Source organism: Vanacampus margaritifer, unplaced genomic scaffold (assembly GCF_051991255.1).
Source record: "Vanacampus margaritifer isolate UIUO_Vmar unplaced genomic scaffold, RoL_Vmar_1.0 HiC_scaffold_21, whole genome shotgun sequence".
Classification (NCBI taxonomy): Eukaryota; Metazoa; Chordata; class Actinopteri; order Syngnathiformes; family Syngnathidae; genus Vanacampus; species Vanacampus margaritifer.
In genome coordinates this window covers 382,844-391,741 of record NW_027520731.1, presented here as the reverse complement: position 1 = coordinate 391,741, position 8,898 = coordinate 382,844, and positions in this window count along the sequence as shown.

Sequence of the window (8,898 nt, the reverse complement as noted above, 5' to 3'; positions counted from 1 at the left end):
TTCACCTTAAGTGTACAATCAGGGGCTGAAAACGCGTTTAAAGCAATAAAAAGTTCATTTTGGCTCTCACACCTAAACTAAACGTTGTAGACTCAAAATTTTTGCTGTATTTAGTGTATTCTAGCATCCTGAAGATGATTCCAGCATTAATTTCATTGTGCTTATGCCCATTTTGAAGATTTTGACATTTTCACCTTAAGTGTACAATCAGGGGCTGAAAACGCGTTTATAGCAATAAAAAGTTCATTTTGGCTCTCACACCTAAACTAAACGTTGTAGACTCAAAATTTTTTGCTGTATTTAGTGTATTCTAGCATCCTGAAGATGATTCCAGCATTAATTTCACTGTGCTTATGCTCATTTTGAAGATTTTGACATTTTCACCTAAAGTGCACAATCAGGCTGAAAACGCATTTAAAGCCATAAAAAGTTCATTTTGGCTCTCACACCTAAACTAAACGTTGTAGACTCAAAATTTTTGCTGTATTTAGTGTATTCTAGCATCCTGAAGTTGATTCGAGCATTAATTTCACTGTGCTTATGCTCATTTTTAAGATTTTGACATTTTCATCTAAAGTGCACAATCAGGCTGAAAACGCATTTAAAGCAATAAAAAGTTCATTTTGGCTCACACACCTAAAATAAACGTTGTAGACTCAAAATTTTTAGTGTATTTAGTGTATTCTAGCCTCCTGAAGATGATTCCAGCATTAATTTCATTGTGCTTATGATCATTTTGAAGATTTTGACATTTTCACCTTAAGTGTACAATGAGGGGCTGAAAACGCCTTTAAAGCAATAAAAAGTTCATTTTGGCTCTCACACCTAAACTAAACGTTGTAGACTCAAAAATTTTGCTGTATTTAGTGTATTCTAGCATCCTGAAGATGATTCCAGCATTAATTTCATTGTGCTTATGCAAATTTTTAAGATTTTGACATTTTCACCTAAAGTGCACAATCAGGCTAAAAACGCATTTAAAGCAATAAAAAGTTCATTTTGGCTCTCACACCTAAACTAAACGTTGTAGACTCAAAATTTTTGCTGTATTTAGTGTATTCTAGCATCCTGAAGATGATTCCAGCATTAATTTCATTGTGCTTATGCCCATTTTGAAGATTTTGACATTTTCACCTTAAGTGTACAATCAGGGGCTGAAAACGCGTTTATAGCAATAAAAAGTTCATTTTGGCTCTCACACCTAAACTAAACGTTGTAGACTCAAAATTTTTGCTGTATTTAGTGTATTCTAGCATCCTGAAGATGATTCCAGCATTAATTTCACTGTGCTTATGCTCATTTTGAAGATTTTGACATTTTCACCTAAAGTGCACAATCAGGCTGAAAACGCATTTAAAGCCATAAAAAGTTCATTTTGGCTCTCACACCTAAACTAAACGTTGTAGACTCAAAATTTTTGCTGTATTTAGTGTATTCTAGCATCCTGAAGTTGATTCGAGCATTAATTTCATTGTACTTATGCTCATTTTTAAGATTTTGACATTTTCACCTAAAGTGCACAATCAGGCTGAAAACGCATTCAAAGCCATAAAAAGTTCATTTTGGCTCTCACACCTAAACTAAACGTTGTAGACTCAAAATTTTTGCTGTATTTAGTGTATTCTTGCATCCTGAAGATGATTCCAGCATTAATTTCATTGTGCTTATGCCCATTTTGAAGATTTTGACATTTTCACCTTAAGTGTACAATCAGGGGCTGAAAACACGTTTAAAGCAATAAAAAGTTCATTTTGGCTCTCACACTTAAACTAAACGTTGTAGACTCAAAATTTTTGCTGTATTTAGTGTATTCTAGCATCCTGAAGATGATTCCAGCATTAATTTCATTGTGCTTATGCTCATTTTTAAGATTTTGACATTTTCACCTAAAGTGCACAATCAGGCTGAAAACGCATTTAAAGCAATAAAAAGTTCATTTTGGCTCACACACCTAAAATAAACGTTGTAGACTCAAAATTTTTAGTGTATTTAGTGTATTCTAGCCTCCTGAAGATGATTCCAGCATTAATTTCATTGTGCTTATGCTCATTTTGAAGATTTTGACATTTTCACCTTAAGTGTACAATGAGGGGCTGAAAACGCCTTTAAAGCAATAAAAAGTTCATTTTGGCTCTCACACCTAAACTAAACGTTGTAGACTCAAAAATTTTGCTGTATTTAGTGTATTCTAGCATCCTGAAGATGATTCCAGCATTAATTTCATTGTGCTTATGCCCATTTTTAAGATTTTGACATTTTCACCTAAAGTGCACAATCAGGCTAAAAACGCATTTAAAGCAATAAAAAGTTCATTTTGGCTCACACACCTAAAATAAACGTTGAAGACTCAAAATTTTTGCTGTATTTTAGTGTATTCTAGCATCCTGAAGATGATTCCAGCATTAATTTCATTGTGCTTATGCTCATTTTTAAGATTTTGACATTTTCACCTTAAGTGTACAATCAGGGGCTGAAAACGCGTTTAAAGCAATAAAAAGTTCATTTTGGCTCTCACACCTAAACTAAACGTTGTAGACTCCAAATTTTTGCTGTATTTAGTTTATTCTAGCATCCTGAAGATGATTCCAGCATTAATTTCATTATGCTTATGCTCATTTTTAAGATTTTGACATTTTCACCTAAAGTGCACAATCAGGCTGAAAACGCATTTAAAGCAATAAAAAGTTCTTTTTGGCTCACACACCTAAAATAAACGTTGTAGACTCAAAATTTTTGCTGTATTTAGTGTATTCTAGCATCCTGAAGATGATTCCAGCATTAATTTCATTGTGCTTATGCTCATTTTGAAGATTTTGACATTTTCACCTTAAGTGTACAATCAGGGGCTGAAAACGCGTTTAAAGCAATAAAAAGTTCATTTTGGCTCTCACACCTAAACTAAACGTTGTAGACTCAAAATTTTTGCTGTATTTAGTGTATTCTAGCATCCTGAAGATGATTCCAGCATTAATTTCATTGTGCTTATGCCCATTTTGAAGATTTTGACATTTTCACCTTAAGTGTACAATCAGGGGCTGAAAACGCGTTTATAGCAATAAAAAGTTCATTTTGGCTCTCACACCTAAACTAAACGTTGTAGACTCAAAATTTTTTGCTGTATTTAGTGTATTCTAGCATCCTGAAGATGATTCCAGCATTAATTTCACTGTGCTTATGCTCATTTTGAAGATTTTGACATTTTCACCTAAAGTGCACAATCAGGCTGAAAACGCATTTAAAGCCATAAAAAGTTCATTTTGGCTCTCACACCTAAACTAAACGTTGTAGACTCAAAATTTTTGCTGTATTTAGTGTATTCTAGCATCCTGAAGTTGATTCGAGCATTAATTTCACTGTGCTTATGCTCATTTTTAAGATTTTGACATTTTCATCTAAAGTGCACAATCAGGCTGAAAACGCATTTAAAGCAATAAAAAGTTCATTTTGGCTCACACACCTAAAATAAACGTTGTAGACTCAAAATTTTTAGTGTATTTAGTGTATTCTAGCCTCCTGAAGATGATTCCAGCATTAATTTCATTGTGCTTATGATCATTTTGAAGATTTTGACATTTTCACCTTAAGTGTACAATGAGGGGCTGAAAACGCCTTTAAAGCAATAAAAAGTTCATTTTGGCTCTCACACCTAAACTAAACGTTGTAGACTCAAAAATTTTGCTGTATTTAGTGTATTCTAGCATCCTGAAGATGATTCCAGCATTAATTTCATTGTGCTTATGCAAATTTTTAAGATTTTGACATTTTCACCTAAAGTGCACAATCAGGCTAAAAACGCATTTAAAGCAATAAAAAGTTCATTTTGGCTCTCACACCTAAACTAAACGTTGTAGACTCAAAATTTTTGCTGTATTTAGTGTATTCTAGCATCCTGAAGATGATTCCAGCATTAATTTCATTGTGCTTATGCCCATTTTGAAGATTTTGACATTTTCACCTTAAGTGTACAATCAGGGGCTGAAAACGCGTTTATAGCAATAAAAAGTTCATTTTGGCTCTCACACCTAAATTAAACGTTGTAGACTCAAAATTTTTGCTGTATTTAGTGTATTCTAGCATCCTGAAGATGATTCCAGCATTAATTTCACTGTGCTTATGCTCATTTTGAAGATTTTGACATTTTCACCTAAAGTGCACAATCAGGCTGAAAACGCATTTAAAGCCATAAAAAGTTCATTTTGGCTCTCACACCTAAACTAAACGTTGTAGACTCAAAATTTTTGCTGTATTTAGTGTATTCTAGCATCCTGAAGTTGATTCGAGCATTAATTTCATTGTACTTATGCTCATTTTTAAGATTTTGACATTTTCACCTAAAGTGCACAATCAGGCTGAAAACGCATTCAAAGCCATAAAAAGTTCATTTTGGCTCTCACACCTAAACTAAACGTTGTAGACTCAAAATTTTTGCTGTATTTAGTGTATTCTTGCATCCTGAAGATGATTCCAGCATTAATTTCATTGTGCTTATGCCCATTTTGAAGATTTTGACATTTTCACCTTAAGTGTACAATCAGGGGCTGAAAACACGTTTAAAGCAATAAAAAGTTCATTTTGGCTCTCACACTTAAACTAAACGTTGTAGACTCAAAATTTTTGCTGTATTTAGTGTATTCTAGCATCCTGAAGATGATTCCAGCATTAATTTCATTGTGCTTATGCTCATTTTTAAGATTTTGACATTTTCACCTAAAGTGCACAATCAGGCTGAAAACGCATTTAAAGCAATAAAAAGTTCATTTTGGCTCACACACCTAAAATAAACGTTGTAGACTCAAAATTTTTAGTGTATTTAGTGTATTCTAGCCTCCTGAAGATGATTCCAGCATTAATTTCATTGTGCTTATGCTCATTTTGAAGATTTTGACATTTTCACCTTAAGTGTACAATGAGGGGCTGAAAACGCCTTTAAAGCAATAAAAAGTTCATTTTGGCTCTCACACCTAAACTAAACGTTGTAGACTCAAAAATTTTGCTGTATTTAGTGTATTCTAGCATCCTGAAGATGATTCCAGCATTAATTTCATTGTGCTTATGCCCATTTTTAAGATTTTGACATTTTCACCTAAAGTGCACAATCAGGCTAAAAACGCATTTAAAGCAATAAAAAGTTCATTTTGGCTCACACACCTAAAATAAACGTTGAAGACTCAAAATTTTTGCTGTATTTTAGTGTATTCTAGCATCCTGAAGATGATTCCAGCATTAATTTCATTGTGCTTATGCTCATTTTGAAGATTTTGACATTTTCACCTTACGTGTACAATCAGGGGCTGAAAACGCGTTTAAAGCAATAAAAAGTTCATTTTGGCTCTCACACCTAAACTAAACGTTGTAGACTAAAAAATTTTGCTATATTTAGTGTATTCTAGCATCCTGAAGATGATTCCAGCATTAATTTCATTGTGCTTATTCTCATTTTTAAGATTTTGACATTTTCACCTAAAGTGCACAATCAGGCTGAAAACGCATTTAAAGCAATAAAAAGTTCATTTTGGCTCTCACAACTAAACGTTGTAGACTCAAAATTTTTGCTGTGTTTAGTGTATTCTAGCATCCTGAAGATGATTCCAGCATTAATTTCATTGTGCTTATGCTCATTTTGAAGATTTTGACATTTTCACCTAAAGTGCACAATCAGGCTGAAAATGCATTTAAAGCCATAAAAAGTTCATTTTGGCTCTCACACCTAAACTAAACGTTGTAGACTCAATATTTTTTGCTGTATTTAGTGTATTCTAGCATCCTGAAGATGATTCCAGCATAAATTTCATTGTGCTTATGATCATTTTTAAGATTTTGACATTTTCACCTTACGTGTACAATCAGGGGCTGAAAACGCGTTTAAAGCAATAAAAAGTTCATTTTGGCTCTCACACCTAAACTAAACGTTGTAGACTCAAAATTTTTGCTGTATTTAGTGTATTCTAGCATCCTGAAGATGATTCCAGCATTAATTTCATTGTGCTTATGCTCATTTTTAAGATTTTGACATTTTCACCTTAAGTGTACAATCAGGGGCTGAAAACGCGTTTAAAGCAATAAAAAGTTCATTTTGGCTCTCACACCTAAAATAAACGTTGTAGACTCAAAATTTTTGCTGTATTTAGTGTATTCTAGCATCCTGAAGATGATTCCAGCATTAATTTCATTGTGCTTATGCCCATTTTGAAGATTTTGACATTTTCACCTTAAGTGTACAATCAGGGGCTGAAAACGCGTTTAAAGCAATAAAAAGTTCATTTTGGCTCTCACACCTAAACTAAACGTTGTAGACTCAAAATTTTTGCTGTATTTAGTGTATTCTAGCATCCTGAAGATGATTCCAGCATTAATTTCATTGTGCTTATGCCCATTTTGAAGATTTTGACATTTTCACCTTAAGTGTACAATCAGGGGCTGAAAACGCGTTTAAAGCAATAAAAAGTTCATTTTGGCTCTCACACCTAAACTAAACGTTGTAGACTCAAAATTTTTGCTGTATTTAGTGTATTCTAGCATCCTGAAGATGATTCCAGCATTAATTTCACTGTCCTTATGCTCATTTTGAAGATTTTGACATTTTCACCTAAAGTGCACAATCAGGCTGAAAACGCATTTAAAGCCATAAAAAGTTCATTTTGGCTCTCACACCTAAACTAAACGTTGTAGACTCAAAATTTTTGCTGTATTTAGTGTATTCTAGCATCCTGAAGTTGATTCGAGCATTAATTTCATTGTACTTATGCTCATTTTTAAGATTTTGACATTTTCACCTAAAGTGCACAATCAGGCTGAAAACGCATTCAAAGCCATAAAAAGTTCATTTTGGCTCTCACACCTAAACTAAACGTTGTAGACTCAAAATTTTTGCTGTATTTAGTGTATTCTAGCATCCTGAAGATGATTCCAGCATTAATTTCATTGTGCTTATGCCCATTTTGAAGATTTTGACATTTTCACCTTAAGTGTACAATCAGGGGCTGAAAACGCGTTTAAAGCAATAAAAAGTTCATTTTGGCTCTCACACTTAAACTAAACGTTGTAGACTCAAAATTTTTGCTGTATTTAGTGTATTCTAGCATCCTGAAGATGATTCCAGCATTAATTTCATTGTGCTTATGCTCATTTTGAAGATTTTGACATTTTCACCTTAAGTGTACAATGAGGGGCTGAAAACTCCTTTAAAGCAATAAAAAGTTCATTTTGGCTCTCACACCTAAACTAAACGTTGTAGACTCAAAATTTTTGCTGTATTTAGTGTATTCTAGCATCCTGAAGATGATTCCAGCATTAATTTCATTGTGCTTATGCTCATTTTTAAGATTTTGACATTTTCACCTAAAGTGCACAATCAGGCTAAAAACGCATTTAAAGCAATAAAAAGTTCATTTTGGCTCACACACCTAAAATAAACGTTGTAGACTCAAAATTTTTGCTGTATTTTAGTGTATTCTAGCATCCTGAAGATGATTCCAGCATTAATTTCATTGTGCTTATGCTCATTTTTAAGATTTTGACATTTTCACCTTAAGTGTACAATCAGGGGCTGAAAACGCGTTTAAAGCAATAAAAAGTTCATTTTGGCTCTCACACCTAAACTAAACGTTGTAGACTCCAAATTTTTGCTGTATTTAGTTTATTCTAGCATCCTGAAGATGATTCCAGCATTAATTTCATTATGCTTATGCTCATTTTTAAGATTTTGACATTTTCACCTAAAGTGCACAATCAGGCTGAAAACGCATTTAAAGCAATAAAAAGTTCTTTTTGGCTCACACACCTAAAATAAACGTTGTAGACTCAAAATTTTTGCTGTATTTAGTGTATTCTAGCATCCTGAAGATGATTCCAGCATTAATTTCATTGTGCTTATGCTCATTTTGAAGATTTTGACATTTTCACCTTAAGTGTACAATCAGGGGCTGAAAACGCGTTTAAAGCAATAAAAAGTTCATTTTGGCTCTCACACCTAAACTAAACGTTGTAGACTCAAAATTTTTGCTGTATTTAGTGTATTCTAGCATCCTGAAGATGATTCCAGCATTAATTTCATTGTGCTTATGCCCATTTTGAAGATTTTGACATTTTCACCTTAAGTGTACAATCAGGGGCTGAAAACGCGTTTATAGCAATAAAAAGTTCATTTTGGCTCTCACACCTAAACTAAACGTTGTAGACTCAAAATTTTTTGCTGTATTTAGTGTATTCTAGCATCCTGAAGATGATTCCAGCATTAATTTCACTGTGCTTATGCTCATTTTGAAGATTTTGACATTTTCACCTAAAGTGCACAATCAGGCTGAAAACGCATTTAAAGCCATAAAAAGTTCATTTTGGCTCTCACACCTAAACTAAACGTTGTAGACTCAAAATTTTTGCTGTATTTAGTGTATTCTAGCATCCTGAAGTTGATTCGAGCATTAATTTCATTGTACTTATGCTCATTTTTAAGATTTTGACATTTTCACCTAAAGTGCACAATCAGGCTGAAAACGCATTCAAAGCCATAAAAAGTTCATTTTGGCTCTCACACCTAAACTAAACGTTGTAGACTCAAAATTTTTGCTGTATTTAGTGTATTCTAGCATCCTGAAGATGATTCCAGCATTAATTTCATTGTGCTTATGCCCATTTTGAAGATTTTGACATTTTCACCTTAAGTGTACAATCAGGGGCTGAAAACGCGTTTAAAGCAATAAAAAGTTCATTTTGGCTCTCACACTTAAACTAAACGTTGTAGACTCAAAATTTTTGCTGTATTTAGTGTATTCTAGCATCCTGAAGATGATTCCAGCATTAATTTCATTGTGCTTATGCTCATTTTTAAGATTTTGACATTTTCATCTAAAGTGCACAATCAGGCTGAAAACGCATTTAAAGCAATAAAAAGTTCATTTT